Source organism: Onychomys torridus, chromosome 3, assembly GCF_903995425.1.
Source record: "Onychomys torridus chromosome 3, mOncTor1.1, whole genome shotgun sequence".
Taxonomy (NCBI): Eukaryota; Metazoa; Chordata; class Mammalia; order Rodentia; family Cricetidae; genus Onychomys; species Onychomys torridus.
This window is the reverse complement of record NC_050445.1, coordinates 37,686,664-37,705,566: the sequence shown is the minus strand read 5'-3', so window position 1 is coordinate 37,705,566 and position 18,903 is coordinate 37,686,664. Positions and strand designations below refer to the sequence as shown.

Genomic DNA, 18,903 nt, shown 5'->3' with positions numbered 1-18,903 from the left:
CCACCCTCCCCATGTCCTTAGAGTCCCCAAAGGTGCTACCGACTAAGTTTTCCCAGCAGGAAAGCTCTTCTGCCTGACTTCTAGGGATGACCTGGGAGTCAGCTCTCCTTCAGCCCCTGCCAGGGATCAGAGTCCTGTCTTCCTCTCTAGTTCATGGGGCTCTGGTTCATTAAAAGACCCATCGTCTCTTGTTACCAATTCCTGGGACCCTTGGAGAGCTAAATTATTTGTCAAAATGGGAGTCCACAAGTGCCTTGGGGAGGGGACAAGGAGGCACAGAACTCTCACTCCTTGGTGCCCCCCGCCACCCACCTCATCACACTTCCTGAATTAGGCAGCAAATGACTACATGAAGACAAAAACAGATCAGGAAGTGTGTGTGTGTGTGTGTGTGTGTGTGTGTGTGTGTGTGTGTGTGTGTGTGTGTTGGCTCACCTTGCCTGGCACTCTCTACCCTGTTATTTGCATACTTGTTTAATTCTCAGATTCTTAAATACACTGCGCCATATGGAACCACCAAGCAGGACATACCTGAAGCATTTCAAGCACTGTCAGCTCAAACAAGCACCAATGCCACTTCAGTGGGCATGAGTCTCTCAGCACCTGCACGTGGCAGGAACACTCAAGGAAACTAGCATCAAGCCCAAGAAGTCTGGAACCAACCTGGCATTTCTTCCCTGCCAGATGCACTTCACTTTTCTCATTCTTGCTTTTAACTAATTCCCCCATATTTTCATTTATTCATTTATTCATTTTGATACAGAAAGGTCTTTCTAAGTGCAAATCCAGATCCTGCCTTGCTCAGAAAGATTTTCCTCCCTGACCCTTGCTTGTTTGTTTCAATGTTTATCCTGGTCATTTGTTCCCAACATGAATTAGCCATCTCTAATGGATCATTTACACCTGCCCTTCCTTCCTACATCAGGATCTTTTCAGTTTCTTCTGTATCATCTCACCTGAGTTTCAGGCTGACCCTTTAAGTTGCCAAGATCTGCTGTGGACAGAAAAGCTTATTTCTGATACAGAGAACCTTGGGGAAAATAACAGGGCGGGGGGGGGGGGGGGCTGTCTAAGGAAGAAAGCAAGCCCCTCACACCAGACAACAGTGACCACAGCAAAAGCTGGAGCAGATCATTCCGGAGATCCGCCCATCCCCCTTCTAGCTGACGACCTCCCAAGTCAGCCAGGGGGCCCTGGAACCCAGTTCCGGGCTGTCAGCAGAGATAAATTTAGCACCAATGATCTCATCCTGCAGAACAGCCTCAGGCCCTCAGAGTGCTCAGGGAAACATCACTTGGACAATCCGAGAAGTGACAGACATTACTGGCCCCTACAACCTAGGTGGGTAGGCCAAAGGTTCCCTGAAGAGGAACACTAAGCCCATAAAGAGCAGTGGCCAGCAGGTGGCAGGCTGGGGGACCTGAGACATGGATACCCTGCTCTTCCCAGGGTCTTCTAGACCTGGCCACACAGTGCTGAAGACTCATGGCAAGTCCACAGATATCAACACTGAGATCCAGATGAAGAGCAAGCAAGGGCAATCGTTCCCACTGCCGAGTCATGGCCGATGTCCCAACATGCCCCTCCAGACCCCATCAGGACACTATGTGGTGGAATATTTATAGATCCAACAGTCGGCACAAGGCAGAAGGGGGTGGAGCTCATTGCCTCTGTCTCCTGCCAACAAGACCAAAGCCCAACAAAGGGACTGTCCTTTGTCCTTTGCAGAAAAGAATAGAAATCCGTCACAAGTGCAAACCCAGTTCTTCCACCAACAGGAGCTTCTCTTTTTGTGGCTCTGCACTGGAGTTTCTTGCTTGCCCTGCTACTGACTTGCTGATTAGTCCCCTCACAGTTTCTTAGTGTGTCTCCAAGTTAGACTTTTGCCCTGATGATTCTGAAGGAAACCATTTGTGAGAGTTCCAACATACCCCAAAAGCAGCCATGGGATAGTGCTAGGGAGGTTCTTCAGCTGGGATGAGGTTTCGTGGCCACTGCCTCTGTAACAAAGGGACAGCTCCCCACAAACATTTCTAATGGAGGATGGCATAAGGGTAACTCAGGAGAATGTACTTGACTCTTGCCAAAAAGAAGGAAATGGACTTCTAAATGTGAAAATAAACAGCTACTTCCACCCAAAAGTACAATCCATATTATGCTATTAAAGGTGATGGGCAGTGATGGGGAATAAATGTTGTCACATAAGAAAGGCCAGGCTTACATCTAAACACACCAAGGCCACCCCCATGTCAGTTTCAGTCACATTAGAGGAAATCAATTCCAAGAACAAAGGCTCCTGTCTGGTCAATTCCATCCTGGTAAACCCCCAGGAAACAGAATTGAGGGGTTATCAGAGAAATCAAAACACACTGAGAATTTGAGGTGACCACCAAACTATAATTCTTTCTGTCAGGGTGGCGAAAGCATTGTTTCAAAAGGCAGGGAAGTTCTACGGTCATGGGAACAGGGTGGGACGGTGTCTTTCTCAGTGAAGAGTTCAGACAAAGCTACAAAGATAAGAGGCAAGATCCAGAGCCAGGAGAAGACTAGGAAGACATTTCAGCCAGTGGAAAAGCCCTTAAGGTCAGGAATGAGAGAAAAGAACAGGGGAAGGGGTCAGAACCACAGTACTAGGTCAAGGTCATACCACCTGGGATCCAGGGACTTTGGGGGAAGAAATAAAATTGGTTTGGATTGTGCTGCATTTATCCTAAAAAGTCAAAATGAGATAATTCTTTCTGTTCTCTTAATTAAATGCTAGCTCATGAATCTAGGACCTGGTTTCCAGGCTACAGGATGTGGAGGAGGGAGCCTGGTGTCTCAGCTGCACATGCGCTGCCTGTCTCCTTCTCCCAGGTCATTGGCTCCAGGCCTCCAGGCTCAACACCTCCCTCACAGGAGCTCATCTAGGGATCCAGGGTTGCTCAGCTGAGTCACACTGCCTCTTCTTCCTTAGGATACACACCGTGCAATGCCCCCACCCCAACCCCAATCCCACAAGGGCTGGTTAAGGCATCTATTTGGAGCACCTGATTGTCCCCTGGAGCCGCTGATCTCTGGGGACTTTCTACACTCTGTTGTCCTACCTTGCTTAAGTTCACCTGGCTGTTTCTATCCAAGGAGGTTGAAGTCAGTCCTTAGAAGTATACTAAACAAAGTCATGGGGATTGTCACTATCCTCTTTACTGCTTTTTTTCTCCTGCTGTATCAAAAAAACAAAAACAAAAAACAAACACTCTACAGGGCCTGGAGAGTAGGTAAGAGCACATGGTGTGCAAGCGTGGGGACTTGAGTTCAGACTCTTAGCATCCATGGAAAAGCTGGGCATGGTATGAACATCTGTAGCCCCAGTACAACCTTAGGGCTCACATGCCAGTTAGCTCAGCTAAAACAACCCAATGAGCAGCAGCAGGCTCAGTAAAAGATCCTGTCTCAAGGGAATAAAGTGAAGAGCAAGTCACCTGACATTCTCCACAGGCCTTGTCACACACTTGCACACACACCTGCCCCCCCCAGGTGTATGCACACACACACACACTCCACCACACACATTCACATGTACCCACACACATACACACATGTACTAAATAAGTAACATTCTACAGCTTCCTCACAGGAGGAAAAGGCTGGAACATCTGGGTGATCAATTTGTCTCAAACCAGAAGTGCAGCCGCAAAGTTGAAATTTCCCAATGATCACGTGATTTCCACAAGACCCAGGTTTGCTACAAACAGTTCAGAGGCACAGCCAACTGCAGATACAGACCCAATCCCCCTCTTAGGTACCAAGAGAGCTGGGGTGTCTTAGCTCCAGGAGGCAGGGGGATGGCATTCACTGACACCCGCTTTTCTTTCTCTTCCTTGGGGAACAATTGCCATGACCACCAAAGCAAATGCATTGTTTTCCTATTTTGAGCTTTTTTTTTTTTTTTTTTTTTTTTTTTAAGACTGCTGGAGCCCACAGGAGACAGGACTCTAGCTGCTCCTGGCTCTATCTCCCAAGAGCTGGGATTGCAGGTTTGTGCCACCACACCAAGTTTATGCAGTGCTGGGAAACCAAACCCAAGGCTTCCCTCATGCTTCAGGCCAGCCTTTGTTTTCCTATTTTTAAATTGCTCTTATGAGCAGCTAACAGCTCTGTATGTGGTGTGTGAGCATACACTCATGCCCATGAACTTTTAGGGGGAAATGAGAACAAAGAAAGGGAAACCCCTACAGAGAGTAAGCAACAGAGAAAGAGAAATGGACTCCATTCCAGCTTCCTGCCCAGAATCTGCCGTGAGCCACAAGCTGTCACTGCATCCCCTATTCTATCCCCACCCACCCAACTACTTCCTTTCACCTCTGCTCTAGACAGAGAAAGAGTTCATTCAAAAGCAAAGGTCTCCTTCCCCCATCCCCAGACCCAAGTCCCTCAAAAACAATCAGATTTAAAGCAGAGAGATTAAATTATCACTAAGCTAATTATGGGAATCACACTTAGGCTGGCTGCTGGGAAGCGAGGTCAGCAAGCAAAAGGCACGAAAATTAAAGGCAGATGCAGGAAGCACTTGAAAAAAACCAAGTGGGAGACCCATTACCCCCTCCCCCAACCAGGAGGAAGAAGAAACCACTCTGATGTCAGAGACGCTGTCCATCTGGGCTATTGTCAGAGCATTTGGCAGTTAAATGGCTGTACTCTGTCATCATCTCTAGGCCAAAGTGGGCTTGAGTCAGAGGTAAGCTGATTAGATGGTGGGCTGCTAATTTCCCAGAGAGGGTAGAAGGGAAGTAGTGGCTGCATCTAAGAGGGGTAGAGCCCAGGGCCACCAGGCCCAGGCTTAAGATGCAGAGAGAGGATCTTGCACATGGCTACATCAGGTGACTGTCGGTCTGTCTGTATGAGTCAAGTCCATGTGCATATTCATAAGGATGAATCCTCAGGGAGAGAGGGAAGGCAAAGCTATGCCATGATGCATAAGAGAGCATGTACAAGCACGTGCATGTTGACCTGAAAAGGTAAAGCGTTTAGAAAGAATCAGAGGGTGCTTCCCAGCAAAACTGCAGGAGAGCAACAGCTCTCTGAGAATGTGTGGTCCTTATGGGGACCCTCACAGTGTTGTTATTGGCTCAGTGGTGAGCATCCCAGTGAATGTTGTTTCAGTGCGTCTTTGGGCATCATCGGTGTTGTGCAGAATAAACACACTGTGGCCAAAAATTTGGCCATTCAAGGAATAAACTTCAGAGCTAAAAGTCTGCTTTTCTCCATCTGCAGGCTGGCTTCCTCCACTCAGGGTCCAATGCCCTTAGACTTGTGTTCTAGGACTGACAGTAGGCTTCCTGTCCCCAGGAAGGCAGCAAGCACAAAAGACAATCCTAGTGGTATCCAGAGTGAAGTTCTGGAAATTGTAGTCAACTGAGGCAGTTCAGAGGGAAAGTGAGAGGATCTTTGCAGGTTACATTACTTAGGGAAAATTAATTTGGGTGGTTCTATTTAATTGTAGGTAAAAGAAATGATTCAATAAATTTGGATAATTTAGTTATCCAAAAGACATCTGCTGAACACAGTCTAATCAATGCATTTTAGTCAGAACACACCCTCAATCTCAAGGAAAACTAAATTTGGGGAGATACAAACACCCAGAGCCTGACTAATGGAAGAAAATGAACAATTTTGGTACAGTTTCAGGAGGCAAGAAGAGTAAATTACAAACAAGCTGTGAGAAATCAGTTTAATAAAAATATCTGCAACACGGTCTCTGGAGTTGATGACATACAATAGCCATATCTTCTCCTCAGAAAAATCTTCTCTAGTTTTGACCAGGAGTTCTTTAACTCCAGAAACCCCTGGCACATCCTAGCCCGATGAACATACTTTTCCCAGCTGATGCTCGTGATTGTAAGATGGAGAGCAAGCTGTGCTGACAAATTTTCTCTATCCTCACCTCACCCTACCCCCCACATACAAAGAAGGCCCCTTCCTGTGGTGGGGTTAGCCTTCCTCCTCACTCTGGCATGGTCCGTGAACTAGAGGACAGGCAGTCACCTGCGAATCTGTGTCTTACATTGGCATGTCCCACACAGGACCTTAGTTTCTGTTCCCAACAAAGTGGATCAGGGCTTCTGCCAACCCTAGGTGCATATGAACATGAGCTGGGAATAACCTTTGTTGCTGAAGGTCACTTAAATTTGGGAGTCATTTGTTACCTCAACTTAATTTAGCCTAAGCTAGCTGATACACCCTTACAAACCTGCACAGACAGACGCTACAAAAACGGCAACCACTTACAGTCAATCTCCAAATATATTTTTTCTACCTGCATGGATTCATATCTCCTTAGGCAATTTGGTGGTTGTGGGTTCTCATGTAAGAAAGTGCTTATATGCAACAAGAAAGAAAGATCAGCTTTATCAATGAGCTGTGTTGTCCATTTGAAGAAAGTAAGCATGCCTTTCTTAATTTATTTCATTTTGCTGGGTAACACATTCCTTTTAGAAAAGAAAGCTCAGCTACAAATGTTGAAGCTTATTGCCTGTAATTTCTGGGTAATCAAGACATGACTAAATAAAAATTCATATTGATAACACGGATTCATCACAAGGCTATTAATTCAAGAAATGGATTATTCATTTTAAAAAAGCATTCACTGGCTTCCTTGAATGAATCTACATTCTCCCACCCAAAAGCCCATCAACTGCTGTAGATGAAGAAGCCCAGTGCCTAGCTGAGGCAAGGAAGCAATGTCAGCTCAGCCAGCATCCCTTCCACTTAGCCCTGTCCATACCAGGTGGGGTCCAGTATCTCAGAAGTCACAATGGCTCCACCCAGCTGGGCACTGAGGGCCATTTATAATGCAAGGTCAGGTCCACATGGGTTTATCCCATCCTGCTCAATCAAGCCTCACTGGATCTAAGAAAGTCTCGTCTGAGTGAGGCTTATAAACATCTTTTCCTCTTCCTAATCAGGCATGACTGGAAAAAGGCCCAAAACAAATTTGATCATAAACACTAAATAAGATATTCCGAGCTGGAGAGATAACTTAGTGGTAGAGAGCTTGCCTCGCTATGTGCAAGGCCCTCAGTTCAACCTCCAGCATTGAAAAGAATATGTATGTAAATAGATACATCTATTTATGCTAACCTGACATATTTAAATATGATTGTGATCACATGCAACTTCTTAGAAACCTATTTGCCCATCAAGAACACCTGTAGTAGGGGAATTTTTTTTCCCTTCATAAGAAAGCAGGTAAATTAATTTAGTTATCACAGGAGACAATTTTGATAACTTATTAAAAAGACCAAGTAAAGAAGAAATTTCAAAGTTGGGTGGAAAGGGATGGGAGGGAAGTAATAGGAAGAGTTACAGGAGGGGTGAATATGTTCAAAACATATAGGGAAAAATTCTCAAAGAATTGATAAAACACTCCTTTAAACAGACCCAGTCAAAGTTGAGTTATTGTCTTACAGATCTTTAGAAATGGACCAAAGGCATCTAAGCACCATTGGTTTTGACTACACACACACATACACACACACACACACACACACACACACACACACACACACGCACACGCACACGCACACACATGCATAGATAAGGATGCCAACAACATTCCAGGTACCTTGCTGTCAGCAGCTCAACGGCTTGCACTGGAATGTCCCATGAGGAAGACCTAGAAGCGTCAAGATGGCGCTTAAGTTTACACACAGCACTGAGAGCAAGTGGCAAGGTGGCTTCAGTACCATCCTGTCTTCTCATGCCCTGCTATTCCAAGATGCACTCACATGTGCCCGGTCCCTCTGCCCCAGCCACTCCCATCGATCTTGGTGGGGAGGGAGCTGTGGGTGGATAAGTAGAACTCCATCACTTTCCCTTGCAAGCATTTTGCCTACAAAGTCTCAGAACACTCAAGAGAGACCAGAAGGAAAACTGGGATCAGGAAAGGCACTAGGGTTGCCATGTTTTGGTACTGCCAAGAAGGAGGTGGGTAAGCCCTGTGACCACTCTTACCCTCTAACAGACCTGTTCCTTTCTGGCCTTTCCTAAGGGTACCAAATATACTCAGCAGTCCAACCACACAGACCTGGGCCTCCACCCAGCTGCTCCAGGAACAGAGGATGTGAGAAGTGTGGTCTTCCCTCTTTACCTTAACAAGCCTCAGACTTTACTCTGAGTAGTGGAGGTCATGCCTCCCAAAATGGACAGTGAGCATGTATTGTGGGAGATTCTCTTGCTCTTTCAGAGTCTCTGGAGTCTTAAAACACGTACAGTTGACTTTAAAAATATTTATATAAATAACTTTGAAGGTCTCGGTACATGACTTAGTTGGTAGGATACTTGCCTAGCACGCACAAAGCCCTAGGTTCGATCCCCAGCACTGCATCAATCAGCCATGATAATGCATGCCTATAATCCCAGCACTTTGGAAGTAGAGGCAGAAGGATCAGAAGTTCAAGGCCATCCTCAGCTACATAGTAAATTTGAGGGCAGACGGAGCTACATGAGACCCTGTTTCAAAATAATAAACAAATAAATTTTAAAGGAATTGTGCAAATACATTCCTGAAATGTAGCCTCTTTACTATCGACTCACATTGTCCCCTCCAGTCTCACAGTCTGTTCAAGACCTCATACAGCCATTGCTGCCTTCGATTTTGTTCAACCCACATCAGTCCTGACAGATGAATGAGGATAAGGCCTGTGAGTAGATCTTCCATGCATTAAAAGAGCTAGGAAGCTGGGCGGGGCATTTAGAAATAGCAAGAAGGCTGGTTGTCTAACTGTGGAGAGAGGCTCACAATGACCAGTAGCCACACGGATCCAGGACCACACAGATCCAGGACCATGCATCAGACCTCTGACCCTTGCATAGCTGTCATGATAAGTAGAAGCAGCCATCTTCCAAGGGAAGAAAGACAGGGACCCTGGGTAGCCTGCCACAGGCAAAAGGAGCAAGAGCCACAGTGCCCCATGGAATGCTGAGTGGGAGCATTTAAATAAGAAAGCAAAGAACAAGCAAGACTTGAGTGCATCCCAGGCCACAAGGCAGTGGAAAGAGGGAAAGCAGAGCTTGCTGTTTCCTTCAAACTATGCCTCCCCCAGCCTCCTGAGGGGCTGAGATGGGGTGCAATAGCTCCTGGATAGGAAGTCATGCTAGAGGGAGAGGAGTAATAGGATGTGAATGGCCCCCATATATGGCACTGAAATTTAGCCAAGGCCCTTACGAACTCAAGCATGCTGGTACAGCGAGACCCACTAAAGCGCTAAGCAGGACAAGTTTCTTCAGCAGGTCCAGCCATTTGTACAGGGCGTTGGGCCAGGGACAGTGATGAGGTGAGATTTGTTGTTTTTGACATTGAGACTGAGAGGAATGGGATGCTTCAGGGAGATGCATCTGCCAGACTTTGTAGGTTACATTAAAGAGGCTAGCATTTACAGACAGGAAAACCAGTTCCAACTGCCCAAGCCAGAGCTGGGCAGAGAGAAAGTGCAAAGTTCTGGTAAACATGGCTATATGGACCAGATACACAAGCCAGGAGGACTACCTCCCTCAAGGTCCTGGAGTGAGACTCAGCCCCTAGCCAAGAATTCAGCCAGAGGCAAAGCCCAGGGTCTTCCCATATAAACAAAACAAGGGGCAAACTTTAGACTAAATAATATAACCACAGGAGAGTCAGTTAGTAGTGCCCACATGAGCAAGGGGCTATATATACTATGTCCCAAAAAAGAAATACTGAGGATCATGTAAGATGATAAATGTGTGGGGAAACAGGTAAACAGATGCTGCTTGGTGTACAAGGTGCCTATCCTACCCTCTTTGCTGCTAGCCAGCCACACACCTGACTAGAAGCCAGAAGCCCTCGTCAGAAAGCTGGAATCTTCATGACCAACAGAGCTGTTGATTTGAAGATGGACTTTTGGTCATATCCCTCACAAAGCATCACTATCTCCCTAGGTGAACTGCACCTGAGCTTGCCCCTCCCCCGTGGGGAAAGTGTGGCACACTTGTTTTGGCTTCTGCCATTCATCCTGACTCTCTATGCATGTGCCATCAAAGGTTCAGGATCCAGAAGACAGAGCAGAGCCGGAACACCATTGTTCACTAAAAATTAACTTGAAGATGAAAAGTATTGGTTCCAGCCCCCCTAGTGGCCATGACTTCAATGTTAGTGTGGTAAGTGGCCTCCACAGTGACCCTTGGGGATCCCCATCATCTCCTGGTACTCATGGCCTAAAGGAATCCCTTCCCCTGAATTCGAACCCATGTGATGGGTTTCTGACAGCCAAAGTTGGTAAGATGTCATTTCTGAATCAGATTCCAAAGAGGTATGATGCTCTCTCTCATGCTCTCCTCCTACCCCCTTCCTCCCACTGATCTGGAGAAGAAGCTCTGTGCTTTCTTAGTGTGTAAACAGTCTTCATGAATGGGCCCACAGAGTAGAGCTGTAACCTCCAGTGAGGACCTGAGTGTCCCTGAAAATGGATCCTCTACCATTCAGGCCTTGAGTCACGAGACGACTGTAGTCCTACCCAACGTGTGGACCTCAGCCTGAGAGTGTGTAAGCTAAGCTGTACCTGAGTTCCTGATTCCTGAAAATGACATGGTAACAAATATTGTCCTGAACCCTGGGCTTGGGGAGAGTTTGTTACACAGTTAGAAGTGAGCAACACGCTTGTGTCTTCTGAACCAGGATAGAAGGTCTGGAATTAGTGTGGGAGAAAGTGCTTAAAAAGAAAATATCGCCGGGCAGTGGTGGCATGTGCCTTTAATCCCAGCACTCGGGAGGCAGAGGCAGGCAGATCTCTGTGAGTTCGAGGCCAGCCTGGTCTACAGAGTGAGTTCTAGGAAAGGCACAAAGCTACACAGAGAAACCCTGTCTCTCAAAAGCCAAAAAAAAAAAAGAAAGAAAGAAAGAAAGAAAGAAAGAAAGAAAGAAAAGAAAAGAAAAGAAAAGAAAAGAAAAGAAAAGAAAATATCATCCTGAGTGAGGTAACCCAGATTCAGAAAGACAAACATGGTATGTACTTACTCATAAGTGGATACTAGATGTAAAGCAAAGGATAACCAGACTATAGAAGCTAGCTATCAAGGAGGACCCTAAGAGGGATGCATGGATCACCCTGGAAAGGGGAAATAGATGAGATCTCCATGAGTAAACTGGGCATGAGGGAGGGCAGTAGAGGGTAGGGGATGGTTGGGCTGGAACAGGGATGGAATGGGAGAGCAAGGAAGAGATACCATGATAGAGGGAGACATCATGGGGATAGAGAGAAACAGGGTGCTAGGGAAGTTCCTAGGAATCCACAGGAGGACCTCATAATAGACTACTAGCAATAGTCAAAAGGGTGCCTGAACTGGCGTATTCTGGTAATCGAATTTGTGAATACCCTGTCACCATAGAGCCTTCATGCAGTAACTGATGGAAGCAGATGAAGAGATCCACAGTCAGGCACCAGGCCGAGCTGCAGGAGTCCAGTCAAAGAGAGAGAACAGGGATTCTATGAACAAGGGCATCAAGAGAATGATGGGGAAACCTAGAGACAACCAAATCAAACTGGTGGGAACTCATGAACTGTGGACCAATAGCTGCAGAGCCCCCATGGGACTGGACTAGGCCCTCTGCATAGGCGAGACAGTTCTTTAGTTTGACCTGCTTAAGCAGCCCCTGGCAGTAGGATCAGGATCCTTCCCTGGTTCATGAGCTGACTTTTTGGAGCCCAGTGCCTATGGTGGAACACCTTACACAGCCTTGGTGCAGGTGGAGGGGCTTGGACCTGCCTCAACTGAATGCACCAAGCTCTGCTGACTCCCCATAGGAGGCCTTGCCTTGGAGGAGGTGGGAATGGAGGGTGGGTTGGGGGGGAGAGGGAGGCTGGAAGGCAGGAGGAGGAAGGAGAGGGGAATCTGTAGTTGGCATGTAAAAATGAGTAGAAACTTCCTTAATAAGAGAAAAAAAAAAAGAAGAAAAACTCATCTAAGAAGTTACCAGCAGCAACAACAACAACAAAGACACTGTAGATGTTTTTACAATAAACCAAAGCTCCTAGGAAAACCACTATGACATCACCAAGAAGCAAGCTTGGTAGTCACATTCAGACATACCCTAAGAACAAGGAGAGTCTAAGCAGAGCCCTAAGGAAGACACCAGCAGGTCCACTACAACTCAGTCCAGCTGATACCATCTATAGTACCTTCTCCATCAGAGGGGTCCAGAAAGTCACAGCAGCTTGTGGTGATGAAGCCCTTCCCTGGTTCCATCTTTGTTATGGCCTTTCTCTGTATTGAACCCCTAGATACTATTCTCTTCTAACTGGGAGTCAGAAGTGAAGAGCCCAACAGGTAGGGGGGTGGGGTGGGCAATGGCTCCTGGAAGCCTGCTTCTCATGCCTTCTGCCTCTCCCCTCTTCCTCTGCACATTGTGTCTCTTGTCCTCTCCCATTTTTGTTGTCTTGGTTACACGTCCAGACTCCTGATTCACCGCCAGCTTCCCTCCTAATGATATGTTCTAGTAAAGTGTAATGTTTTACTTCAATTGTATGTGTCACTGGATAAATTCCTCCAGTGCGCCTGACATCTGTATGTCAGTTGTCTGAATGTGTGCTATGATTTGGAGTGGTTCAGTGGCACTTTCTTCAATTTCAATGTCTTCATTTTAATATATGATCAGGATCTTACCACACAAATGTGTATACACACATACAAATCAAAGAAGTGACATGTACATTAATAAATTCTGAATTGGCAAAAATTGTTTCTCCCACTGTCCTTCACTCATGAACTCTAACACTGGTCTCCTGGGGAAGAGAATGACAGGTACCCTGAGGCACTGTTTGCTGGGGATCCCAATGTGTGTCTCTGCAGGAAGCCACAAGAGAAGGTGCCAACATCCAGCCATGGCTGTCAAGCTGCCTTGAAGGCAGCTACAGCAGAGACCACATTAAGGACATGCCCTACGCTTACTCCAGTCACATTTAAATGGCTGCTTGAGATCCCTTCAGAGAAAGCAGATGGGCCCATGGGCAAACTCATGGAAAATAAGAGAAGGGAAGAAAATAAGACCAATGGAGAAATATTTATGATAAAAGGATGGTTGAGGGCTTCATAGTATCAAGCACATAAAATACGCTGGAGAGGGCATTCACCAAGTGGGTCGTTCTCCTTGCTTACTGAGTATAACATGAAGAGAAAGCTTAAACCACGACAGAGATTGAGATGGGGTAAGAGAAGTGTCCAGAAGCAGCCAGGTCAACCCAGGGCAAAATTATTCCTAAAAGCCAGGCTTGGGCTGCCTAGGTTGGATGCCTGGTGACAGAATTGGCTCTGTGCCTGGTTAGGGGGTTACCTTGACTGTAGCGTCTTCAGCCTCAGTTTCCCCTTCTTGTGCATAAAGCATAGGTTAAAATTCATTAAGGTTTAACACTAGCCAAAACCAGGCTAAGACACATGAAACAGTACAGTGGAAACAATCAGAGCAGGCTTCTAGGAGGGTCCTCCCCGCTGGAGAAACGGCTCAGCACCAATCCTTTCACACTTTTCCTTCCTGTTGCTTCCTTACTTAGGCAAACTCACAATAGCAGCTCAAGGTGGAAAAGTGCATAGCACAACCAGGCTGAATGGCCAAAGCTGAATCAGCACAGTATGATTTCTATCCTGCTCCTGGTCAACACACAGCACCCCAACACTGAGCTGCCCTAGGTTTCCAGATACTTCCACCCATCTGCTCAGCTCTACATGGCATGGGTTCATTTTACATTTTATTTATTATAATTTGGGGGGATCGTGTGTGTGTGTGTCCATGTGCACATACCATGATGTAGAGTTAGTTCTCTCCCACTTCATGTGGGTTCCTGGGGATTGAACTTGGGTCATCAAGCTTGTGTGGAAAGCACCATTACCCTCTGAGACATCTTGCCAATCTCCTGGTTTTATTTTTAATTAAAGTAGACTCAAATTTTCAGAGTCCAGAATTTCAAAAGAATTCCCAGATGTATGATACAGCTGTATGATTTAAGCCCTATTGGCTCAAGTGTTCTCTCTCTCTCGCTTGTTCTCTCTCTCTCTCTCTCTCTCTCTCTCTCTCTCTCTCTCTCTCTCCCTTATCTCCCCTCTCTCCTTTCTCTCTCTCTCTTTCCCCTCTCCCTCTCTCCTCTCTCTGTCTCACACACACATGCATGCACACAGCGTTCAATCCTGAGAAGTTGTGCTCTGAATCACACCTAGTGTGAGTCCCCATGACCCACCTCAAATTGGGAGTGGTTCCCACTTGTAGGCCCAGGAACACAGATAAATTGATTTAAAACAAGACCAGGAAATACAAGACGATGAAATCGATCTGTGGGACACTGCAATGAAGGCTGGATGGTGTGTTTTACACTACTATTCACTCCGCCTGGAGACACACACTTCGGTCCCATCCTGAGCAGCTGGTCTAGCTTGGAGCATGGATGCCTCTGGAGCATGGATGCCTCAAACATATACTCTGCTGCAGGCACTGTCATTGTTTCTTTTGATTATCAACTTGATGGGATTCAGAAATGCCTAGGATGTTAGTGGAATGCACCTTTAAATGTGTCTATATGCCTCCCCCAAAGGACTAATTGAGGAGGGTAATATCAATCCTGAATGTAGACTGGGTCCTCATCTGAAGAAAAAGGCAAAACAGAAATCCTTCTGAGCTTCAGCATTCCCCCTTTCTCTGTCCCCTGATCCATGGAGATGTGAGAAAGCAGTCACCTGCTGCTGCCATGAACAGGACCAACCCCACTGCAGTGCCTTCTGATCCAGGATGAGTTCTAGGTCCTGAACCATGAGCCAAATGGAATATTCCCTCCGTCTAGTTCTTGCAGGTATATGTGATCACAGCCAGGAGCACTAGGAATCCAGACACACAGCAGAAAGAGCCAGAGCTCTGTTTAACCAACACCAGTGTGCGCTCCGCCCCTTAGATACGAACAGTGTAACGCAGCAGAAAGCACTGGGGAAAAACACAAGCACAGAACGAAAGGAGCGATCACACCTCCAGCGGAAGTTTATGATGTTGTGGTTCACGAGGAGGAACGTCAGTCTCTCCCTCTGTTGTCAGGCAGTAATTCAGTGCTGATCAGCAACTATAAAATATGATCACTTAGTGCAGAGAGGGGATCAGAAAGGACTGCAGCAGAGATATGGAAGCAAACAGATTTTTAATCTAGATACCCCAACATTCACACAGACACCCTAAAGCCAGGCAAGATGGTGTTTGCCTCATGGATTTTGCGTGCAGATGAAATTTGAACAGGCTGTGGGTTCTTCAGAGTTCCCGGGCACCTCCTGATGATTTCAGCATTTATATGCCAGATTTCTTAACAGAACATGCCTTTTATGTTCACCATGGGGAAAGTCTGCCAAATGCATGCACACACACACACACACACACACACACACACACACACACCAGAAAACACAAAAGACATCCAAATTGGCACTTTCCTCACCTCCTTTCCCCTCACCTCATGCGATGTGCACTCAAGGAGTGAAATTATGGCCATCAAAGGCAAGGCTGCAAATAATTGGAACCCATACCTTTCAAATAAAATGAAAAGTCAGTCATTTTGAGGGCAGCCTATGGATAGCTGAAGTCTGGCTCTCGGGTCCCTAAAGCCCACAGCCAACTTCCCTTACTCCCAGCAACCATCCAAGCCCCTGCCCGCCCACCTTGCCCACTTCGAGTCCCTTGTCATGCTGCAGAGAACTCTGAAAGGCCTCCGTACACTCAGGAGATTATTATAGGGCTGGAGGACGCCAACTCTGTAATTACGGCTGCTGTATGATTGTCATTATCCTCACACCCTGGGCTCAGTGGCTCACAAAACTTGCTGCAAAAGTTCAGCTGCAGCCTCCAGCCAGCTATGGCTGGGCCTCTGCCCAGAAAGGTGGCAGTAGGTCTGATAACCTCTGGGAAAAAGCAAATCAGAGTTATTGCAGGGAAAGGGGCGTGGTGCCCTTGAGCTACTGGCGGTGGGAAGTTCTATTGTCTAGGAAAATAAACAAATGGGCCACTTTCACTTTTTATTATTTCAAACAACAGACATGGCAGCCCTGCCTTCCTTTTCCAACTCAGACTGTCCCCTGGGCTGGCTGTGCTGAGTCTGCAGGAGCAGACACCAGGCTTGAGCAAAGCTATTAAGCAGCTGCCACTGGGAACCTGTGGAGCAGAAAGTTTGGCTGCCTGGGTGGTAAGCTCCCCCTCCCCCAGCCCAGAAGGACCAGTTCATTCCCCACCATGCAACAACTCTCATCCTAGCTTTCAGATATTTATGCCTCGCCAGCCCCACACCACTGCTGTGGAAATTAAATATAGCATCTCAGGTGGCTCAAGCCGGACTGTTCTTACACAAGCCCACCAAGGGAAAGGTGGGAAATGCCAGTCCGAATGTGGCTAAGAAAGTCCCCAAGTTTCCCATTAGGTGTTGCCTGTCACCCATGCATGGCGTTGCCTCTACATTGCCCCAGAAGGGTGGTTTCTGTGCATTTGCTCACCCAGGCTCCTGGGGTATGCTCACACCCACTCATGGAGTTGTGTGATATTGAGTCTCAGTGACAGGAGACAGTCTTCTGTGCTGTTCTAAATTATCTCAGATTTACAGTGAAGTTGAGTCCAGAAAAAGTATATTTTCAACAATAACTGTCTGTTCTGTTGTGTGCAAAGAACTCTCCACATTCCTGTCACTGGCAACACAGTTTAAACAACTCCAAAAATGACATACAATTACCCCTCATCCAGGGGCTATTCTGTCTGGACAGCTGGTCTGAGATTCCATGGGTAACAGTCTTTTAGGGTGAAGAAAGTTGCTTCTCCCATTGTACTAAGATGGGGCTCACCAGAGAAATGAGTTAATACACCCCAAAGTGCTTGTGGACTTACTCTCAATAGTGTTTAGTCTCCCTGTGGGAGCCGATGTAGCCAGTCAATAGACACTTCATTGCATGAACGGTGTATGGTAATTGCATTGGACAGTGTCTTATCACTATCACAAAATGTCTAAGACAATTAACTTACTCAGAGAGAAAGGAGGAATTTGGGCCCACAATTTAGAAAGTTCCAGTCTAATTTCACTTGGCCTCATTGTTTTTGTAGAGTGGCAAGTTGATACAGCATGACAGTAACAGCATGGGATGGGGAGAAAGTAATTCACACTGTGAGTCAGGAAACGAAAGAGGAAAAGAGACAGACAGACAGACAGACAGACAGGGAAATGAAGGGATGGGACTAGACTATTCCATGCAAGGGCAAGACCTGATGCCCATTGGGCCCTGTACTAGCCCCTACCTCCCAAAAGTTTCACCATTTTCTGGTAGGGCCAAGCATCTCACAGATGATCCAAACTATAGCCTGCCTCTGGGATTTAGAATTCACTTTTCCAGCAAAGTGAGTAATAGCAAAAGCAGAGCCCTCTTGAAGAGCCAGCAGAGGTACCCACAAGGTCTCTGACTACAGGAAACTCATAGACTTCTCTTGTGGTTGTACCCAGGCCTACTAGACACATATTGAGCAAGTTTGGGGGTCTGATTTCCTAGCCCACTCAAAACTTAAAGCCTAAGCCTGAAAAAAAGGGGGAGCTGGCCACATCACCTAAGTGGCAAAGTGGTGACTGCCACGGATCATGAGGGAGCCTGAGAGGAAGAAGCAGGCAGGTAGCAGCAATTAGACACTGGAGCTATTTGAGGACCAACACCTTGCTGCACATTCTCTGGGTATCTATAGAACTCAGTTCAGTACATGGGTAGAAACTCCAAGGAACCATGGCAGCGAGAAGGGATTCAATTATGCATGACACAGAAAAGGTAGGGACCCAGGAAATATAATTCTTGAGGATGTACAGACAATGAGTAGATTAAGAAAGGACACAGAAATGGGGTACAGGATTAAGCACATGGTACCATGTGTGCTTTCTTCTGAGAACCGTGACACTCCAGCAGCAGACTCTGTTTTTTTTTTTCCCCCAGATATTCAATAATTATTCTATACACTCACCACTCACTCCTGATCCTGTCTCACATGCCCTCCACAGTTACATTCCAGACCTACACCTTATGCTTGAATATCAAGTCCACATGGAGGAAGTATTTATTTACTGTGGTACTATGTAGTAACATAGCAGAATAGACACAGCCTTCTAACTTACATAGACTATGACGTCACGACTATTCAAAGTTAATGCCAAGACACACATCAAAGGGAAAGGAGGGATCAAGGTTCAGTCATCATCATTTTACCTAGTCTGAATCACACAGTGTTTGGAAATTGCCAAGGGAAGCCTAAATAAGCTAAAGAGCAATTAATAACCAGCCAACAGAAAGCAGAACCTCTGGTTTCCAGAGTTACAAAGACTTAAACCCATCAAAGATAGCTCACAATCGAGCCCCTTCCAACCCCCTCAAGGATCCATGGCCAAGAATATCTCTGAATGGGCAGGTATACCCGACGCTGCCAGGGGGCCAAGGTTGCCCAATATGCCAGGACAAGGGTCGGTGGCCAAGTCCTCAGAACATATGAGTCCAGCCATCCATAAGCCACTTCTGTGTCTGCATGGCAGCCATGGTGTCCTCTTCTCACAAGCTGGCTCTTAGCCCCATGAGCAGTTCTCAAGCAGGTCTGCACATTGCTCCATCTGTTCCCTGAATGAATTCCAGATGGATGCACCAGCCCATAAGGGCTGGAACAAGAGGAACAGGCACAGCCCTCCCCCCAGTCCACCTTCTCCAGCCACCTAGACTTAATAGAGCCCTTGCCTAAGGGCACAAGGCCAAGTGGAACAGAATACACCATTTGGAACCACCTAGCAAGGCTGGGCTAACAAGTCTCATGTGCATGCCAGCTCTTGGGAAGGGTGAATCCACCCACTTAAACACTGATTCCCACAACAGCCTACAAATGGAGGC

General features: G+C 46.7%; 1 protein-coding gene across 4 annotated transcripts in view; it reads right to left on the bottom strand.

The window, feature by feature from the left end:
* Plxna4 (plexin A4) overlaps positions 1–18,903 on the bottom strand; it is a 461,538-nt gene that overhangs the window by 353,525 nt on the left and 89,110 nt on the right. The gene's annotated exons all lie outside the window — the stretch shown is intronic.